The sequence below is a fragment of the Bacillus rossius genome, chromosome 1 (genome assembly GCF_032445375.1).
Source record: "Bacillus rossius redtenbacheri isolate Brsri chromosome 1, Brsri_v3, whole genome shotgun sequence".
Classification (NCBI taxonomy): domain Eukaryota; kingdom Metazoa; phylum Arthropoda; class Insecta; order Phasmatodea; family Bacillidae; genus Bacillus; species Bacillus rossius.
This window is the reverse complement of record NC_086330.1, coordinates 248,585,052-248,608,139: the sequence shown is the minus strand read 5'-3', so window position 1 is coordinate 248,608,139 and position 23,088 is coordinate 248,585,052. Positions and strand designations below refer to the sequence as shown.

Sequence of the window (23,088 nt, the reverse complement as noted above, 5' to 3'; positions counted from 1 at the left end):
AAAACTATTTTTATTTTCACATCAGCACATTTCAAGTCACGGCGGCATGTGATGCAGCCCAGCTAGCTCTGTACCTGTCTTTGTTATAAATAATTATGTCTTTTATATAAAATTTTATAGAACTATATAGTCATACTGTTGGTAGATTACCATAACCGAATTGTTGTTTAGAGTGTCGGGATTTGCTATAGGAGAGCTCTTGGGGTGGGATAAACGGAAATTTAATAGTATTGTTTTAAAATTTTTGTCGGGTAAATTTGTTATTGTATATAGCGTATGAAAATGGAGTAAGAGTTCATGCACTTGTGGTGAACTTGTGGTGAAGCCTGTGAACCCACACAACAAAAAAGAAAACTCTACCCACCCCTATAAAAGTTTTTGTCTTGTACCTGAATTTTGAGATTTTTAAGTTTACTCTGATTGTTGTAGTAAAGCCTTTTTTGCATTTGAGCGCTGTTGAGATGCGCATATTAGTAGTTGTTTGCAAAATAATCAAAATATATTTATACCACTGAGCTCTGCTCTTTGTTTTGTTTAACGTAACCTTTTCTTTCCCTTTGATTTAGTCAGTGGCGTAGCTAGGATTTGCGTATGGGGGGTGTTAAGAAGCATGGCCCCCCTCCCCCCGTATTAAAGCGGGGGGTCCGGGGGTCCTCCCCCGGAAAAATTTGGATTTTAAGGTGTAAAATAGTGCTATTTTAGCAGTTTTCGGTGCTTAAATTTAAATATTGTAATGGTAAAAATTTTATTAATTTTAATATGAAATTTGTTTGAGTGATGAGTAAGAAATTAATTAAAGATTTGGTGCTAAGGGGGGGGTTAGAACCCCTAAAACCCCCCCCTGGCTACGCCCCTGGATTTAGTACCCTTGGGCCAATTCTGAGGCCAGGTTCTCCCTGCTGTAAGGGTAATAAGTAGAGAAGGGTTACAAGAAGTAACGGGATGAGTTTTATATGGTTAACTGATTTTGCACATTTACAAAATCTGTAGTTTGAATTTTAACATAGGCATCTCTGTGGGAAAAAAACAGAGGGGTGAAAACTTTGGAATTTTTGTTTAAGTATTACTAAGCATAACTAATAATCAACTAATATCTTTGAAAGTAAATTTGACAGATGTACTCTACATTTGAAAGAAAGCAACGATAGTTTAAAAAAATCTTAAAATAATGTAGGTATCTGTAATAAGGTGAAATTATTTAATTATTTTAAGCATATAAATATATATCAAAAAAACAGTGTGATTTTAAACAATAGCATAATCTTAACCAAATAAAATAGGCGCGTGTTTTACATTTTTTTAATTAACTACCCCGTGAAATGAAAAAAGAAAAGTGATTTAATCAAGATAAAATAAATCCTCTAAAACACTAAAACGGGAATGGTACAATAACAGCAATACCCTGAAATTGCGCGAGCGAAGTCGCTAGTTATTGGCTAATTTAAAATAATAATTGGGCAAAATATTCACACATGTAGTCATTTGAAATGCATTTCAAACCTAAAATAAGTGTACTCGTTTACTAATAAATGTGCATGTGATAAGCCTACCACTAGTTATGATGCAATAATGAAGAACATGAAATATTTTTTTGTAATATAGGTATGTATCTAGTGAAAAACTAATACGTGTCGAAACTATACACAACGGAAATTTCTGAAATTTTCGAATAAAATGTAAAATAACGAGACCGGAACGTAAAAATGTCAATTTTTACTTATTTTATTATAATATTATTTTATTTTATTATATTATTTTTACTTATATATTTTGTTAATAATCATGTAATATCCTTAAATATAATCTTGGTAGAGTTTTTTTTCCCTTCATTTTCGAGATAGGTATTTCTCATAAGCCACGAATTTTACATGCTTGAATTACATTCATGCAATTTTTTAATGCAATAAATTACACATATTAAGACAATACATGTGAGACAACGTAAATTACCATTTTATTTGAAATCAATAATTAGATTTTGGATAAATGTAATAAACACTTGGCGATAGGCGTACCATCATTATTACAGTGATTAATATTTTATCTAAATATATAGGTATGCCATCGGTCCAGACAGTTGATTATTTAAAGTCCACTTAAAATAACACTACTAACATCCATAACGATTAAAAATGTTTCAGCATTTACAAGTTTCAATACAGTTGATAACTCAAGACAATGGCATTATTTTTATTGGCTAAGATTTCCACCTTTTAGGAAAACATTGAAAGAAAATTGCACATGAAAACTGCCAGCGCTCTGCTAAATCTTCCAATGAACCATCCATACCAGTGACCCTGGAAGCTCCCAATGAACCTTCCACGGAAACATTGTGGCATACCCACTTTAGTCAATGCACTAGCAACCAGCATTCTGGCGTACAGTACAGCTGGTAGGTTGTGGAATACATTCACATGTTTGGCCTTGGGTAATTAGCGCAGCCCATACACGATCAGTCCAGCTCCCAGTTCAGACTGCTAAGTCCAAACTGACAGTTTGGACTGAACTGAAACTTTCCCCACACACGATCAGCCATGTGGTTGTTGTTGCTGCTGAATTTATAGTTTCATCGTAGAATATGGAAGAAAATTTGGATGTTGCAATTGCAGTTGAACTTTTATTTAGAAAAAATAAATAAAATAGTAAAGCAACCAAAGAGTATCCACAAATATATCTCCTACGACACTCAGCTCATGGACTGATGGACTGATGGACTGATTGTTTGGACTGATTGTTTGGACTGGCGAGACGCTGTTCTCTCACATGGCAGTTCGACCTGAGGGCTCTCGAGCCCACAGTCCGATTTGATGGTAAACCATCAGTTCGTCAGTCCACCGTGCTTGCTCACTCACGACACTTTTGACTGTTCAGCTCCAACTGATAAGTCCGAACTAACAGTTTAGACTGATCGTGTGCGGCGATTACAGATTTGACAGACAAAAATACCATGGCAGACTCATCATCATAGAGATGGCCAATATTTAAATGGTAAATGGTAAATGGGCAGGCGAAAAAAAAAGCTACAGGAGCACTGGGAATTTACCAAGAGTACTTCCACAGCAAAAGTGTATCGAATAGAAACATCTTCGTCTGGCTTAACCAGCGACTGCCTGTAACTGGGAGTTCTACATGCAGGGCGATGTGTATCAGACTGAGCACGGCTCGCTCTAAGTCTGGCGGCTCCCTGCCTCCCGCGGGGCGTATGACCGCCACTGCGATCACGTGTCCTCTCAGCCATGGAGCAGTCCTTGAAGCCCGCCTGATACAGACGTGCGCTACTGTTACTGTTAGCCTCTGCCTGCTCTAAGGTATCCACGGCTGATTGGAGGGTGATTGTCGTTCGAGGTGTCGGAACTGTTGCCGGTTCTAGTATCCGAGACATGAACCATCAAGTCCGCGGAAAGGGTGTGTGATGCGATTATATAGCCTCTCCACACCAAGTGGCAACCCTCTGCCTTCACGTGGCACCGCTGTTGAGGTTGTGGTGGCTATGTAGGGACTGCTCACCCCGACCTCTGGTCATAGCACCTCTTTACTGAAGAGGGCGCTGCCGGGTCTAACTCTGCCGCATAGTATGTATGAGACCGGAAATGGTGAAAGGGCTGAATCTGCGGGCAACAGCAGATGCGATAGAAACCTTTCTGGGGGGTCAACTGGCCAAGCCTCGGTGCATCGGTCCCAAAGGGCCCCATAGTGAATGGATTAGGCCCCATGGAAATGGAGTTCGACTGGGTATGGTGGTTGTGGTGTCGGGCGACCGGGCCTAAAAACGGGCTGTAAACTGCACGGCGAGGTATCCCCTTTAGCCTTGTAGTCGGTGGATGTACTGAGGTAACCCCCAGGTGCTTCCTGCCTGTGCACTGTGACTGCCATTTTCCAGCTGGGGTTGATGGCGGTCGTCGCCAGAGGGGTGCAGTTGCATCCGGGCCTTAATCGGCTGTAAACCCGCCGGGCCGAGGTACGGCGGGTCGGAGGGTTTTCCGAGGCGACGAGGACACCTCGTGGCTGCACTCTGAAGCGCGGTGGTCTGGTCAAACTACCGGCGAACAGTCTGCCGATGAGACCTAAAGTTGGCTGTAGTACTGGAAAGACCTGGTTGACTAATGGGTAGCAGTCTGCTAAGCATGTCCGGCGACTGTGGGGCTCGCTGGACTGTGGAAGCACCTGTCTTGAACCCTTACCTGCATGTAGCTCCATGTGGGGATTTTGGTCTACAGGTCCCTAAGAAGCCACTATGTATGTAGTGGTGGAGGGGACATGTTTTCCTGGATCTGGAAGTTTCAGTGGAAAAGAGCTCTGTATTCTTCAGATCAGTAAGCAGACTCCCAATCTACCCTTAAAGGGCGCACATTTGGGAGGGGTGGTAGGCGGGTGCGTTGGCCTTCGGGCCCTCGAAAACATGTTACTGTTAGCGCCTGTAGCTTGGCAGGGTTTCGTTTCCGGCAGTGGCGAGGCGTGAGGTTTACATGAGGGAAAGCAACAACTCCGTTCACCCCAAAACACCGGGGGGGGGGGGGGAGGGGGGGTCCGGGGGCCCTCCCCCGGGAAAATATGGATTTCAAGGTACAAAAGGGTGCTATTTAAGTAGTTTTCTTAACTGAACATTGACGATTCCACAGGTAGAATAATTGACATTTTTTTTAAAATTATAAACTATTTTTGAAAAATAATAATGTTTGGCATACATTATTCTGATAATAAAATACCTACTCTACATTATTTATTTACTAAGTGGGAGTGTAGTATCATCGATATCTGGTACAAAATATATAAACAGACAACACATAGCAAAGTAAGTAGGTACTTAAAATAAAGAGAAGAAGCTCATAAAAATGTACTAGAATAGTAAAAATTAAATGTTGGTATTTTTTGTACCAACACAAAAGGAACTATCTTCATACGTGATCAGAAATTCTGTTAACTGGTACGTGGTTATTCACAGTCACTCCAGCGAGATTGCAACTCTCGGGCTGGGCTCCCGTATCCGCCACCCGCGGGACGCGGTCGGTAGCAGTTGGCACTGCTAGGCCGCCCCCAGCACGCACACAAATCCCACACGCACTGCCAGCCTTCGGTTACCCAATAGGGCGCAGGGAACTCCCAGCCAACAGCCCGCGAGAGAGATGCGCGCGCCCCGAGAGACGACCGCCGACTGAAACGCCACCTCGTCACCTGCCCTGCCGAACTGTAGCGGACATAGCCGAAGCAGTCGGCGGAAGAATTCCACCGTCTGCTTCGGCCATGTTCGCTTGAGTTCGGCAAGAAAGCGCTACCTTCGTAGCTTCTACCACGTGTTTTTACAGCCAATCCCCTCTTCGAACCTTTGTACCATGCCACCCCCCTTCCGAAAGGAAACTACTGCGGCAGCCTTCCTGCTGAAAGCGGTCCTACCAGCGCTTCTAAACCTAGCAACGCTTCTAAAACAGCATGTTTTGTGTGTCGACGAGTTCTTTTCTTATAGCGCACAGCGCACAGTATTGGGTCCCAAGAAGATAATGTAAAAAATACATACACCTAACTGCACGAGCCAAAGTAAAATACTATTCTGAATAAAATATTTGTTTAAAAAATACATTGTCTGCAAACTGCCTGGGCAAGCACTGCTTGCCTTGCTTGCCCTGACGAGACGCCACTGGTTTCCGGACATTTGTTCCTTTGAAAAGTTGCTTGTTTTGGCATTTCCTGCCAAACATTAAGTCTGCGCTACGAAGTTTGCGAACACACTATCTACAATGCACAAGTGGTGTATACAGGGTTTTTTTTAGGCGAGTTTGGGGAAAAAATTAATTTAAAATGTGAGCACATGTATTTCAAAAAACTTACATTACTACTCACACCATCGCACTCACACGTGGGCCATAGGTGACGTGGCTTCTCACACAGTAACATTTTGTCTTCATTGATATTTGCAAAAAAAAAAAAAATTCATAACCCCCCGATCCGTCCGCCACTGCAGTACATTATTTACAAAGGCTTGACGTCCGGCGACAGCGAGGCCATAGAGGCTGTAACTCACTAGACAGGTCTCTCATATTGGGGACGGGACCAGAAATGGCTTTTAAAATGATTTGCCTGATATGATTTCCGGAAACCATGGAAAATTGAAATCATGATTGCCGCATCAGAATTCGAAAACAGGCAACTTACACTGTATGCGAGTCCACTGTCTTACCTCCGGGCTACCTCGTTCCATGACAAGCTGACCATCGTGTAGCCAGAGATTAGGAAAGTATACAGATGAAGCATTAGCCATCAGATCTGAAGCCTTTTATCCCCCATTTTTTCTGATCTTAACATACCAATATGGCGGGTGTTTGTTCATATTTGTATCTGCTATTTTAGCCTGCTTTTATTAACGACTGTAGTTATGCTGTTCGGAAGAAACTTAGATCAAAATATTACTTGTTAATATGTTTGTATATGTATTTTAAAAAAAAGTCTTCATAATACAAATGTAATGATATGAGTTGATATTTTTATCCAATTTAACCTCAAATAGGCCTACAGATACAGCGAAGCATTTGTAAGCAAACGGCCGCTATATTGGTACGTGTAGTACACTGAAATCCCCCTCCCCTTTTGTCCTCACTCCCTTCGCAAGAGAATTGGACCTTAGGCTTCATCTGTATATTTCTGCGTGTAGCATGCAGTCAAAATGTACGACACTATGACGCGATCTACGGAAAATGATGCCAAGCTCGCAATGTTTATATCGAAAGCTGCAGGTTGTTTTAGAAGTATTAATGTTGAGAGAATATGTTGGGTTAGTTAGGTACTCTTTCCCAACATCACTTTATTTAGACTGCACTGTTAAAAAATGTTTACATTATACGAAGATCTACTTAAATTTACCTTCGTAAATTTACGAACACCTAGCCTACTTACTTTAAACATGAAACCAAAATAATATTTTTGGTATTTAACAAAAAAAAAAAAAAGTCTACAGCAAGAACACACTTATTTTTTCCATGTGTGTGTTTACTATTGTTTAGAACGAAACATTCATTGCGAAAATCGAAATAGGGCGTAGTTTATAAGAACATTCAGTTCTTTTAAATTACGAAGAACTCTTCGTTTACGTGAGTTAAATTATTAGTTCAAAAGTCCGTATATTTATTGTAATTTTTAACAGGGTGCGTCTGTAGCACGAGTTTCAAAGCCCGCACTAAGTCAGGAGATCTTTACGTAAAACCTGCATTTTCACTTTGCTACCATGGATCACGTCCCGATATCACGCAGCACACTTAGAAATGAGTTGCAACGAACCGTTATAAAATATACTAGTTTACCTGAATATTACAGCCGGACTCACTACGTGGCAGAGGTCTGCGGTCTCGCGCGCGGTCCGTCCGACGCTCGAGTGGTGAGTATTTAAAAGAATACCAAAGTTAGTTGGCCAAGATATACCACTAGTTCGCTGGCGTAACAGTTAGCTTCTTTGCGCGCGTCGGATCGAGTCGACCTTGAGCGTGTGAGCCATGGGAATTAGTATTGCATCACAGATAAATTGTGCAATATCATGATTTAAGTTGTACTTATACTTGCACTGTGACCGTACATATCTATAGTTTTATCACGGAACTTAATGCTATGTTAATGTTACATAATTAATAGATGTCGTCTACCGCGTCGCATAATTTTGTATTGTGCTATGTACTAGGTTTGCCCATCCATAACGAAGTATAATACTTTCAGCACTGGCGGATACATGGGGGAGAGGCCTGAACTTGAATAAGTTTTAAATGTTCTCCTAATTCCTTATAATAGTTTACCAAACTTACTTAAGTATTATTTTACTACAGTTAAATAGATTGATCCGCCCTTGCCTTTCAGTTCCCTAAATTACCGGTATCCTTAGTTCTCTAGCACCATTATTTATCTTTCTATTGATGTTTTTTTGATTATTTAGGGATGAATGAACGCATAGGTTCTTGTATGTAGGCATACAATTCCTTATTTGTTCTGTGGATCTCTAGTAGACTACAAAGAACAAGTAAATATTTCAGAAAACATTACAAAAATATCAAATAAATAGTACAGCATAACAAAGTTAACAAGAATTAACACAGTATATCTCATTTAAACATCGAGAAATTTCGTTGCAATACAATAACATCATTAATAGGTATATACCTACTTTTTAGAGACAAGACCTAATTATCATTAAATATATGAATATGTACCTATTTAAACACATTTACATAAGACATATTTACATATTTAAATATTTACATATGTCAAAGTTGATTATTTTAAAAATAAGATAATTATTTCCTTCTTTGAAGTTCAGTTTTCATGGAATATATATTTAGCATATTTTAGGGGGGGGGGGGGGGGAAACTAATGAGTTCATATACATGTCTAGTAGCCAAGCTAGACAATTAAGAGTACTCTTGTTATGGAGATTCTATTGCAGCAGATACTATGGTGATACTATTGTGATATAACTATGAACACACCAACAAGGATAAAATCATGTTATAAGAAATAAAAATGTTTTATGTCAATCAAAAATATAAAAATTAAAGAAGAATTTTAATTTTGCCAATGAGTTAAGGATTAGTTCTAAGTTTAAAAAAACTGTTTCATGTGGGAAAACATGTTCGAAAAGGATAGTCCAATTAATTAAATACAGTTTTATTTATTATCTAATATTTGTACTATTAAGTTATAACAATTGAATTGTCTATCGACAAATTTATCACAAACTAGCTGCAGTACACGGCGTTGCCCGGGCTGAACCCAGGGTGAAGGGGACCTTTTTCGAAATCAGATGTACTAGTTAGTAATTTGTTGTCTTCTTAATTTGAATGGCAAGTGTGCAAAATAATCTATATCACTTTCAGATCCCGACAGACGTTGTTCTGCCAGTATATAGTTATTTACCTGTATATATCAAAAATTTTGTGGTCTGTATGTAATCTAGACTGTATAAAGCACTATAGAAAAAAAAACTGAAAAATAAGAGATTACTAATATTGAAAAGATTCTATTATCTAGTTAATGCTCGGCATGCATTGCAATGCCTCATTCAGTTTTGTTTTGTAATATGTTTGAAGTAGTTACACATATACAAATCATCTATCCATCTCTCTAAATATATATTTATCCTATCTACATCTATATATATCTATGTATCTCTCTATCTCTATTTGTCTATTTATATCTGCATATATACATCCCACTATCTCTATCTCTTCTATATATAAATCTCTATATAGCTCTATACATTTATATATCTCTTTATCTAACCCATTTCATTTTCTATACCTCGCTCTATCTCAACTTATCTCTCTGTCTCTCTCTATCTCACTATATATATATATATATATATATATATATATATATATATATATATATATATGCGTGCGCACTTATACAACAATAAATAATAGTTTTAAAAAAACAAAACACACGCTTTATATAGAAAACCAAACTAAAAAATATAAAATAAATTGTAATAAATTTGAATTAAGAATAGTGTAAACACTTTTAATAAATATCAATTAATAATAGTGTATATAAGAAAAAATGTATTTTATTAAAAAAAAAAGCGTAGGGTGCTTTTTAAGATAATATCGAAATGATAATCCTTCTACTCATATATGTCAATAAAATATTTATAACTATTGACACCATGCACCCCACGCTTTTTTTTAAAATAAAATATTTTTTTCTTATATACACTATTATTAATTCATATTTATTAAAAAAAATACACTATTCTTAATTCAAATTTATTAAAATTTATTTTCTATTTTTTAGTTTTGGTTTTCTATATAAAGCGTGTTTTTTTTTGTTTTTTTTTAACTATTATTTATTTTCTACTTTTTAGTTTGGTTTATTTATAATTTAAAGTGATACTTCTTTTTCGACGTAAGAAAGAAACTTTATAACAATGTAAAAATCTTGATAGTTATTACATCAATTTACTATTAAAGTAGATTTTGAATAGATATTGGCTGCAGTTAAAATAAAATCGATAAATATTGTTTTATCTCAGAAGTGTCTCTAGATGTGGCTCAATTTTTTATTTATTACATGACTTTACTATTAAAGTGAATTTGAATAGATATTGGATACTTCTAAAATATATATCCAATATAGCGTGTTGAAGAACTACAGTACTCAATAATTTTAATATCCTGCTATGAAAATCAATATATTAGGGAAGTCATTGATGTTTCGGCATATCTGATGGGTGACCATCCTTTGTTTGAAAATGTCTCACAAAAAAACTGCTCCCATTTGTTCCAGTCCGATTCATTTGCATGCAGTTGTACCAAACTACACTGGAGTATTCTAAGAAATGTTTTAAAATTTATATTTTATTTTTGTCTTCTTTGATTAGGAAACGTTCACATTCTTTGTTGAAATCTTTAATCCACTGGTAAGCATTTGAGTTTCTGCCCGTGAATTTCTCAATCATGAAATCTTTTGCAATTTTCCCCTAAATTTTGAGTTTCAGATATAGTTGTTTTTTATTCAAGAAATTTTTCTAACAGTTTTTCCAATTTTTTATTTGATGTACTAGATATAGATTCAGCACTTTTTGTTTTTTCCTCAATTTCTTCCAGGTAAAAATCTTTAAACTGTAAGTTTTGCTCTCTATCCAAATATGTTTTTGATATATCATCTGTCAAACTTATCCATTTTATAATCATAACCCACTCTCACTTTTCATTTAATTAAGGGCCGGTTTCACCAAGCAGGTTTAATTTTGTTACAAAACGAGATTTACAAAACTAGATGAAGAATAATCGTAAGTTTAATTCCGACGTGTGTTTCACCATCGTTACATAAGTTTAAATTATTTGAGATTTCCAAAACTCGATTTATAAATGCCTTCCACATAAAAACACCCATTACCTAGCGAATATACCCCAATATCTGTCGGAGATACCCGAATATGTATTTTTTTTTCCCTCTTGTAGATGCAGCTTTTGGTCGAGCGTAATTTATGGTGGCCGCATCAACCTAAAAATACTTGTTTTTATTTTTTTGAAAAATTAGTAATACCGTGGAAATTGTCATATCGCATATAAACATGATTGACAATGGTGCAGTTTCAGCTGCAATTAAAGAAAAGCGACAAAGAAGTCGAAATCTTTCGCCACATGAGAAGACAGTTTTGTTAGATCAGGTAACGGAACACTTCTCTATGATTGAAAATCGTCGTACAGATGCTGTCACACAAAGCAGAAGGCGAAAGAATGGGAGATTATTGCAGCCGAATTCAATTCGATTTGCAGTCAATACCACCGAATGCCAGACCAGCTGAAATCGTCGTGGGAGAAACTGACGAGAAAGATACATGCCGACAACCGAATTGAGATGTTATGCACAGGTAAGGTATTTTATGGCATTCATGCTGATTGTTTTGGTTGCAGTGGCCTTTTTTTTCTCCATCCGAATCTTCTTCTTCTTCAAATATAACATTGTAAGCTGCTCGAGCCATTTGTTTACATATCTTAAGCGAGATTAGCTGCGCAAACTGAAAGAACTTGGCCAGTTAATATAAAATCTCGCTTTACTCTGGAAAATCGAGATTAGGCATGCGGCGAAACCGTTGGGTGAAACGCACAATCGACTAAACGAGTTTATATTGAAACTAATCGAGATTAATTTGCTTAAACTACGATGGTGAAACCGGCCCTAAATGTCACAATATTTAGTAAGGACGGGATGTGCACTCATTAGAGAGATGCTTGAACAACGTTTTGTTTGTTTGCACGGCCGTAAGAGTGCTAGTGTGCTCACTGCTCAATGTTTGTTTAAGATTCGTTGCCAAGGCTCATTTGTAAAGGCGGCAATTTTTCTTTCGTATTTTTGTTTAGGACTTTAGGTTATTTGCGTGCTACTTGCTTATTGCTTCGTAGGTGGAAACTGGAAAATATCTGGCGTTTATTTATTCAATTATTTAGTGGTCATATTTTCATTGAGGTAAGATTGTTAAATTGAGTATAAAATTACGTATTAAGTAAAATACAATGCCGCCACGTGTAGGAAAATGCTGTGTGCCTGGTTGCGATGATAAATTTGCTGTTAGACACCGCTTCCCAGTTTACGAAGAAACGGTATACAATGAATGGATACAGAGAATAAACGTCGAGAAGCTTAAAACTCTCCACCCTCTTAATGCTGTAGATGTGATTGCAAACTTCAATAGTAATGCTAGCTTGTGACATAGGTGGTTTTAGCATAAATAGCTACTTAGGTCATTCTTCCACCAATGTTTATACTGTTAGTACTGTGCACGGCCACAACAGTGCTGCAAATAGCGTTCTAGCTGTTATTCAGAGAGTGGCCTTTCTATCCCTCCCTCTCTTTTCTATGTTAGTAAGCTTTGTTTTTATCGCGCCAAAGACAAACTGAAAGAAAAGAGTTCGCACATGAGCGAAATGGTTTTCTTTACAATGTGCAAACTCTTTTCTGTCAGTTTGTCTTTGGCGCGATATAAACAAAGCCTACTAAATATTGTGAAATTATATAAATTGACAAAAATCTTATTTTGCAAATTGAATAATGGAATAATCTTATCAAATTAGTGTATTGTCATCGGTCCTCGATAAATCTACAAAGTTTGAATGCAATCTGGCCGTTTAAAGTGGGTCAAAATCGCACCCAAAGGAGTCGGTTACAAACAAACAAACAAACAAACAAACATACATACATGCAGGTGAAGCTAATATAAAGCGTGTAAAAAACAGACGAAGTGCCGCTATATAATATGAAATAAACACATTTTTTGAAACGATTCGTGCTCCAACTATTGCAATATAGTTATACCGTTTCAGAAACCTTCACAAACATGCGCATAACAACTAACAAAAATTTCATCGAAATCGGATGAATGGTATAGGAATGCATACGGCACAAACAAACGAAAATTAAAGACATGACACACGCATAAAAAAATGGTGCGTTTAAAATTCAAGGAAACTCTGTCTATTGACGAAGTTAAGAACAAAACTGTTATTTGCGCCTTTATTTTGCTAGCCGCTGCGAGCTCCACTAAGCGGGCTGGTCTCACCAAGGAAAAAAGTATGAATTTGCCAGACCTTACTATGTGTATGATCGTGTGGCAGACATAGAGAAATGACACTCACTCACTCACTCACTCACTCACTATTTGTATGTCTATGACCTATAAATTTTTCTGTTATAAAATGAAATTATCACTTTTTATTCCCTTAGTGATGGAATTTCATATTAATATGTGGTCTATGGGTTAATTCAGGTTATGAGCTCGCTGTAGACCAAATTTCATCCAGATCCGTTCAGCCGTTCTGGCGTGATTGAGTAACAAACATCTATCCATCCATCCAAACTTTCACATTTATAATATTAGTGGGATTCATAAGGTCCACAATTTACTCTCCTTACAGGAGCTCGTTTCAACAGTGGCTCTTCCTATTGCTCGTCACTTATTGCGCACCTCTGTCCTAACACACTGCCTCGCACTACTCACTCGTCCGCCACAAATCCATCACAGGCCTGGATTTTTCACTCAATGATCCACCAGTCTCCGCACACAAATCCATCACTCGTCGTCAGCTTTCGCTCCCAAGGGGTCACTCACCCTCTTCACTTCACTCCCTCAGAGGCTGCATCCGAAGCTCCCAGAACAATGTCTTCCTAATTATGCCACTTCACGCAGATGGGTCTCTGAACGTGCCGTACCCTCCAGAGACACATAAAGTTCAATGAGACAGCACTAAAGAAGGATGAAGTGGGAAAAGAGGGGTAGCGAGGTGATATGGCAAATCGGATTAGGCATGTAGCACTAGTGGGCCGCGCCCCACCTGTGGGCTAACGGGCCAGCTGACTAGCTAGCTGGCCCACTGGTCCCCGTGGCCCCACCTTCAGTGTACTCATAACACTGCCTCCTCTTTTAACCTGTTTGTCCTGTACAGGTAAAAACGTGCTGCTGTTGTCCATGCTGCGATGCCATCCTATGCAACTGGTAATCGTACCAAATATAGCCCACTTCTTGACAGATAGTTAACATTCCGGCCGTCCTCCAACTCTTCGGGACCATAGGTCTGCTTAGAAATTATTTTAAACCTCCTTCTTCTGCATTTGTTGCCTTTCCCATCGAGCTGTCCCACTGGGTAAGTTCATATTCCGAGCATTTGCACTGAATATGCCCTAGGCCCTGGCAGGCAAACCATCCGTGAGAAACTTCCTGCTCTTTGAACCGGCAAATTGTCCTCTTCCTTAACTTCATTATCACATTGCTGTCCTATCTTGGGTTTCCTCCCACGATTTGGGCAGTCACACTGGATATGCCCTCGTTTTCGACATGTGACGCATCATGAGCGACCTTCAGGCCTCCAAAGCTTTCCTAATGCCCCGAGGATATTTCCGTCTTTAGTACTGGAACTGGCAATCATAGCTTACGTTTCTATATCAGTTCGCTTCGTTTAGGTTTCTTGAAGTAGTGTAAGCACATATAGTTTCCAGAGCATGAACAAGAACATCGCAGATATTCTTATGGCAAGCCAAAGAAGGGTTTGCTAAATCTCTGATTTCCTGAGTCCATCTATAAATGCACTAGTAGCTATCTGTCATCGGAACTCTGCAGGAGCCTCTAGGTAGGCAAGGTGCATATGCCTCTCGATGCCAGCCTCGAATTCCTGAAGGATTTCTGAGAATCGCTGTTGACATGTCTTCAATGCAGTCCTATACACCTCTTCCATGTGTCGGTCACCATACCTTAGCTCAAGAGCTGCCACTAATACAGCATAGTCTTTAGGTCCGGGACTGTTATGGTTTGAAGCAGCTTGAGCAGGAGTCTTCACGGAGCCAAGACAAGTGTTGTGTCTTCTCTTCCTCGCTCCAAAAATTCAACTGCCTCTGCCTAGAACTGTCGCTTGCATACTGCCCACGAAGATTGTCATCGGAAGTGGGTGGCTTGAATTTTTTGTGCCCATTAGCAGAGCCTTCTACATTGACATCCCTGGAGATGCTCTTTTGGCTTGCAGCAGCTGAAGCATCTGTCGGAACTCCTCGGTTACAGATTCTGCGCGCCGATCGGTTGCCTCTTCGAACTGAATTAGCTGTTGCTCCTGTTGTGTGAGATGCTGCTCCAAACACTGTACTTTACCTCCAAACTGATTTCTGGTTTCGTCGAGCTTTGTCTTAGTTTATTCTTGAGCAGCCACTAGCTCACTCCTAATTTCTTCTTGCGCAGCACTATTTCATTTCGCATCTCTTCTTAAACCCCTTCATTTCTTCTTGGCTGTTCCTGATTTCACTCTTCATTTTATTCATCTCTTCTTGGCTGTTCCTTATTTTATTCTTCATCCCCTCCAGAATGCTTTCCATTCCATTTTTAATTTCGGCAAAAAATGTAATATAGGTACACTATGACTCTTGTTACTTTTGTCCTATCAACTTCATGACATTTGATCTATGACCTAGCCTAGATTTCCACTCTAAGCTAACACTAACTTTATTACACTTGAAACTAACTACATTTTTTAACACTTACTATATTTTCCAATAGATAAATTATATATTTTATTAATTCATTAATTTTTGTCAATTTTAACTTTGAAACTGATTCCTAAATCTATTAAGTAGGGCTATCCCAACTTCTAACACCAAATTTTACATGTGGGAGAACAGGTTAGAAAAGTATAACCCAATTAATTAACTCAAGTTTTAACAATTAATCTGTATCCAAAAATGCACCATACATTCACAAGATACATAATTAACTCTTCCCACTGAAGCTCGGATCGACAGTTGCTCTTCCTTCTGCTCATTTCTTACTGTGCACCTTTGCCCTAACACACTGCCTCGCACTATTCAATCGTCTCGCATAAACAGTGTCCAGGATGTGTCGCTCCCCGATGCACCAGTCTCCACATACAAATCTCGTCGCTCGTAGTCCACTTTCGTTCATCAAAGAGTCATTCGCCCTCTTCACTTCACTCCCTCGGATGTTAGCATCGCCAGTTTTTATATCCCTCATCACCCTTCTGAAATGGTCTCGCACACCTTCGAAGTGTCGCATCATCAGGGTCTACTTGACAAACGAATCTCCCAGAACATTGGCTTTCTAGTTAGGCCACTTCATGCAGGCGGAACTCTGTGAACGTGCCGTACCTTCCAGAGCCACAGAGAGCTCAATGTGAGAAAGCGCCGAAGAAGTAAGTGGGGAGAGAGAGGGGTATCAAGGCGCTGTTGCTATCGAATTAGGTGTGTAGCAATAATTGACTGATAATGGGCCAGCTGGCTAACTAAATGGGCCGCTGGCCAACCACACGACCCCACTTCCAGTTTACTCGTAAAAATACGGATTACAGAGATTACATGATAAATAAATTCTTTATCAATACCTTTTTTTGATAACATTTCTCACAATATCATAGTTAATTACAGAAAATTGAATCCAAAACAAATTTCCAACCTGTGATCGTGCAATGTTTGGCTTTGCTTCTGTGTGCTGATAGTGTGGTGGTATATGAAACATTGACAATTTTTCGCTAAAGATTCTACAATATGGGGGAAAAAATTTTATTCATATTCCTGTCGACTGTTAGTGTGTGTATTGTAATGAATTGTAATGAATTACTAAAGAGATAATATTTTCTCATGCACAATAAAAATTGTAAAATCAATTAAATTGTGAAAATTATGCGATATTAATAAATGGCATCAAGATGTTGATTCAGGACCCAATTCGACGAAACAAGTTCGGAACTTAACTATGAACGAGTAACAAATTACATAAAACATTATTTTTATTTCGTTTGGCTACATCGTACCAGAGCAATGTCTCACAAACTTACTCTTTCTGAGTCATACATTTACTTGAAAAATGAAGTAACTGATCGAGTCAACCTCCGTAGCGTAGTCGGATGCAAGCCAGCTTCCGGTACGAGGGGTTCTGGGTTCGAGTTATGTACCTGAAAATTCAGTTACTAGTAGTGTTAAGAGGCTTCATAATAATGTGTGTATTGTGCATTTGACGTATCCACAACCCCAAGGCCACAATACACGCAATTTATTTATGTCGGTATAGAAGATAAAGTGGAAAAAACATGGTGCCTAATAGCAATGTAGTTTTACCAATCTCTTCCTTGACCGTGTTACATTTTTTTTTTTTAGTTAAACTTTTTTACAGCTGATAGAGTGTACGAAAAGTAATTTAACAAAATTTAATGCATGGATTCTGCTAGTGTGTGCTAACTCAATGTTAGTTTAATTTTTACCTGCTTCAGGGCCAGTTTCACCAACGTAGTTTAAGCAAATTAATCTCGATTAGTTTCAATATAAACTCGTTTAGTCGATTGTGCGTTTCACCACATGCGTAATCTCGATTTTCTAGAGTAAAGCGAGATTTTATATTAACTGGCCAAGTTCTTCCAGTTTGCGCAGCTAATCTCGCTTAATGTATGTAAACAAATGGCTCGAGCAGCTGACAATTTTATATTTGAAGAAGAAGAAGAAGAAGAAGAAGATTCGGATAGAGAAAAAAAGGCCATTGCAACCAAAACAATCAGCATGAATGCCATAAAATACCTTACCTGTGCATAACGTTTCAATTCGGTTAACGGCATGTATCTTTCTCGTCAGTTTCTCCCACGACGATTTCAGCTGGTCTGGCATTCGATGGTATTGATTGCAAATCGAATTCGGCCGCAATAATCTCCCATTCTTTCGCCTTCTGCTTTGTGTGACAGCATCTGTACGACGATTTTCAATCACAGAGAAGTGTTCCGTTACCTACCTGATCTAACAAAACTGTCTTCTCATGTGGCGAAAGATTTCGACTTCCTTGTCGCTTTTCTTTAATTGCAGCTGAAACTGCACCATTGCCAATCATGTTTATATGCGATATGACAATTTCCACGGTATTACTAATTTTCAAAAAAATAAAAACCCGTTTTTTTTAGGTTGATGCGGCCACCATAAATTACGCTCGGCCAAAAGCTGCATCTACAATAGGGGAAAAAAAATACATATTCTGGTATCTCCGACAGATATTAGGGTATATTCGCTAGGTAATGGGTGTTTTCATGTGGAAGGCATTTATAAATCGAGTTTTGGAAATCTAAATTAATTTAAACTTGATGCCACCGTCGGTGCTCCCTCTGAGAGCACAGGCCGTTATGTGTCCTCAACACCTGACCAGTGCTGTGCCACGAACACGCCCGTGCGTGCAACGTAGTGCAGTGCCCCGAACGGCATGACATCAGTCACGGCCTCCTACGTGTGCAATGCGCCTGGCCGGGTGTGGCATTGCGCAACAAGGTAGTCTGTGTACATGCATTTGATAAAACAATCAAAAACTAAAACTTTTAAAATAGCCAATAATTATTGTGAATTAACTAATCATTTTGTAAACCAATATCGTTCACAAAACTGGCCGGAATCACCTTCCCGCGCTCCGCAGTTTCCCGCGGATTTTTCCCCCTCCCTGGCCCGGTTGCCAGGGAGAATAGTCAGTAGCGATCTAGCTCTCACCTTGGCCGACAGCCCCGCGCACGGGGAGCATTCATCTTTCGCGCCATCTCCACGTTAACAGCAATAGGTAACTATCTTCAAATCTTTAGCAACAGCTCCCTGGTCGGCCCTAACCGGCCGTACGATATCTCTTGCGGTCTTTCGTTAAAATGTGTGACTCGCCACCGAGTCTTTCCAGTGCTACGTAAGTGCAATTATTTAGGCGGCCCGTCGTGGTGCCTGCGCCTCTCGCTATTAAAAAACCTAGTTCATATCCCACGCGGGGCGGCACAGTGCCGAACGCGAAACAGAGTTTAATAACGATTCATCACCTGGGACGTGCAACGGTCGCGGACCAGATATCCCGCCGGATTCTGCCGCACCCGTTCCCAGCTTAACGTGGCCCTCGCCACCACGCGGATTAGCCGCCTTTGCGTGACCACCTGAGTGGGATGCCTGAACTTTACCCCGAACTCGGGACTAGCCCTTAGTGACCCTAGTGTAATATTTCTTTGTTAAGTGAACTTGTATGATCAGCCGTTAGTGAAACCCGTGTTACGTCCCGCACAAACATTCACGTGTGCAGAAACGGGCTTGCCGCTCACCCGAGCATTCGTCTCGTAACTCGCCGGGTACCTACCCCTCTTAAAGTACTAGCCGCCGGGCTACCGAGCGACTGTAAAGAGTACCGCCAAGTGAGGATGGTGTAGGCTGAGCGGAGGTCGACGATGATGCGGCCAGTCGCGTGAGAGTGCCATATGTGACGTAGAGAAGTGTAACGTGTGCGACGTAATAAATCTGTTAAACGTACGTGTGTGTTTTCTCTAATACGGCGTCCCGGGAGACCATAATAGCCCGGGGGGCCCTTTGCCGACGCGTCCCTGCCTGCAGCCACGATGCCAGGAACCCCGTCCTTGAGATCAAAATTCTTTAAACCCTGACGCCGTCCCCGCTACCTCTGATTATTTAAACGTAATTTTTGTTCAGTTCGTGTTCTCAGGGAGGGTTCGGCCTTGTGGCTAGAGGTAGGGGTCAACGCAGTAGGGCCCCCCGAGCTGTTGAGGCCACTCGGGACGCCTGAATAATAACACAAAACCTCTTCAGATAGTTGGTGAATTTAATACAGCACAGCCCAATACATGGTGCTGCCCGTTCTGGCCGTAACGGTTTGCCCGACGCGACTAGTCACACGCGCAGCTCACTTCCTCAGTGGCGGCTCACGATTCTTATGCGCGTGAGGGGCAGACTCGTATACGTGACGCGAAAGTTACAAAAGACACTCTGACATGGCACACGATATTTTGAAGCACAATACACTACACTAATACCTAGCTCTGGATAAACTGGGCTAGCAACACGTAGGCCCGTGTCTCCGGCGACTCTACGTGGTGACTAGGTGTGTCCCAGGGACTGAATCGTTATTAAGTTTGGTGGCGCACTGCAGTACGACGGTGATACATAAGCCCTGACATGACGAATTACACTTAGGCGAACAACTATTCCGCTAACACATTACACTTGATAAACTGGGCTAGCAACACGTAGGCCCGTGTCTCCGGCGACTCTACGTGGTGTCTAGGTGTGTCCCAGGGACTGAATCGTTATTAAGTTGGATGGCACGTGTCGCCTGCTGGCTGCCCCGTGCGGGCCAAAACTAAGTAGCCTGTAGGCTAGGTTGGGCGTGAAGCGCCGACGTAAAAACACATACTCTCCCCACAGTACTTACGTATGACGTAAACACTCATCTCGGAGCACTGATTGAATTAAGTTAAGTACCTCATGGTAAATTTAGGCCGACCGCGGAACTGTACAAAAGGTTGAAAAGAAATTACACTATGGAAAACTACATGTCGGTGAATGCAAAGGTTGAAGGTTCCGCGTTGCGCGCAGGCTGCCGGCCTGGTTGAACTCTCGAAGGACACTAGCGGTGTCGCCGCGCGCGACCCCCCTCCCCCGCCAGCCCTCCCGCGGAAACGTGTGAATTTCGCGGGAAACTGAACCGGCCAGGTTCGGGACAAATCGCACATTGAAACATGATTTTGCAAAGACTTAATTATTAATTAATAAAAAATAATGTTTAATAAAATCCTGTGGAAAAACATAATTATAACAATTTGTTGTAGTGCGGCGGAAGGATATGCCACACCCGGCCGGATCCTTGCGCCGGTGTAGAACTCGTTGTATGGCGTTCGCCTCGTCGCACGAACTGCACTTTGCTGCGCGCACGGGCGCGTTCGGTGCACACGCTTTTGCGAGACGTTGATGAGGCATAGCGGTCTATGCGACAGAGGAGCATTGGCGGTCGGCGTCAACCCTTTTAATTAACTTAATTTCAAAACAGGCAGCGGGGACGGCGTCAAACTTATGTAACGATGGTGAAACACGCGTCGGAATTAAACTTACGATTATTTTACATCTAGTTTTGTAAATCCCGTTTTGTAACAAAATTAAACCTGCTTGGTGAAACTGGCCCTTAGTGCAGTTTTAGTATAATGTTTCTGGCATTTACCTTATTGTTGGCTACTTGGCTTCCATCTAGAAATCTGTAATTATTAACCTAGAAATTCGAGGAAAATTCTATAAATAAATATAACTTTTTAATTTACTGATTGATACGAACGATTTCAGGCCTTGGTTCAATCCTAGATTCATGTAAAAAGGTTGACTTAATTTAAAATCTACATTTTACCACTTAAGTTGACGTCGTACCGACCATGGCATTTAAGCCCGTGCTCCGCACCGCCAGTACCGTTTCCCGTTTTCGGAGCGCGCCCCTTGCCCAGCCGGATTGAGTCAGGCGAGCGCCTCGGGCGTGACCCCAATAGACAACAAACCTCATTAACAGTCACAGCGGCCACTGGCCTTAATTAAAATGCCCGTGACTATGATCAAGTCGGAATAGAAGTCCCTCTAAAACAATTCACAGTGGGACAACATGTTAGTAAATTTACAGTCGCCAAATTGATGTCACAATTTAAATAATTAAATACATTAAAACTATTATTAAGCCTTAAGCACCCAATTACCAGGTGCTACATTTTAATTGGGCACCTGGAACATGTTTTAACTGGTAATATAGTAAATTAAATTAATATAAGTTTTTTGACGCCGACTCACAAAGAAGAGAAAGTTTCTCTTCCTTGCGAGGCGGCCATGTGCGGGAGTCTCGAACCACTCCGCGCCGGGAACAGACGTGTGTCCATGGGCAGCATCCAAGTTTTTCTTTCTGTGATTACTTTATTCTGAACTAAATATTTAAATTTAAACCTCTTATTAATTCATAGCTGCCCACGTCGACTCGGCGCGTATTTTACGGAACCGGGCCTATACCGACCGTCTTCATCGTGATACCGCGCTGCAGATCGTATCACTCACGTAAGTGTTTCGCCGAATTTAGGAGCCCGCTCATAGAGCCCCTCCTGCACCCGTTAATGTTCGGCGCTGGCCATCTCCAGCGAGCATCGACCCGCGTCCCGCGAGACTGCCGCGGTAACCATTAGTGTCGCGTAGTGTTATGTTTTTTCTGTGTTAATTGTGTAACAGCTAGACGTCGCCAAGTGTTGGTGAGAGTGTTTTGTAGCGGGACTAGATTAAAGGTAATTCTCACCAACATGTGTACACTAATTTTCCGGAGTCTCCCGTACTCCACACGGCCGAGCGGCCTTCACAGTCAAGGAAGAACCATTCAGGGTAGATTCAAGCTGTGTACCTGGCAGGGCACGCGGGGGCAGAGTACCCAAGACCCAATACCAACGGCCTAGCAGGCGCTAGCCTGGCGCCCCTCCGGACAACAAGAGCACCGCGACGCCCGTAGCGCCCGTCAGGTACCCCCCGGGCCTTTCACATAGGTCGGGTGATGGCAAAGTGACAAGTTAAAGAAACAACAATACAGTTACAAATAAAAATTTAGTACATAAACTCTACAACTAAAAACAAGCAAACTGCGAGAATAGGTATTTGGCATATCTAGATTATTTCAGTCTTTATGGAGTGCGAAGTGGGTTTATTGCATTTCTAATAGGTATGGAGGTCTTTTCCGATACCTACATGTCCAAAGTCAGTCATATATAATGAGTGTCTCCGAACAACGAATAATTTTTTTTTTTGGTACTTGGCATGCCTTTGCCATCGTCCGGGGTCTCGGGCTCGAGTCCCGGTGTGGCTCCTAGTGGGAAAAGGCGGTTCTTGCTACGTATTGTCCGGGTGGGCGCCAGACTAGCTCGGTTCTAGTCGTGAGTTTGGGGTCGTGGATGTATGTGCCCCTGTGTGGCCCACTAGGGCCGGCGGCGGTGTTGCGTGAGATGATTTTAAATAAGAGGCGTGGAGTTGAGGTGGTGGTGTCGTACCTTTTATTCATAGGAACGAGTCGTACACAATACAACACTCTACAGAGGTCCCCGGGGGGGCGGGGGTTTACTCGTTATTCCGTGGCGCCGTATGGTTTGTGTTCCGCGTTACGTGGCCTCGGACGCTGTTACGTCTCAGACGTCTCACTGGGTACGCAGGTAACGTAATTTCGTAACACAAAGGCGGGACACAAAATACACTGAATTAAGGGGGCGCGCACAGGTTACGTGGCACTCGTTACTCGGGTAACGTAAGTTAGCAATACAAAGTACGGGACTCAAA

At 40.9% G+C, this 23,088-nt stretch overlaps 1 protein-coding gene across 1 annotated transcript in view; it reads right to left on the bottom strand.

The window, feature by feature from the left end:
* Positions 1-7,459, bottom strand: part of LOC134527450 (uncharacterized) — a 43,055-nt gene extending 35,596 nt beyond the window's left edge. The window contains exon 1 of the mRNA XM_063360143.1: positions 7,290-7,459. The gene's annotated coding sequence lies outside the window, so the exon portion shown is untranslated. The remainder of the gene's footprint in view (positions 1-7,289) is intronic.
* Between the last annotated feature and the right edge of the window lie 15,629 nt (positions 7,460-23,088).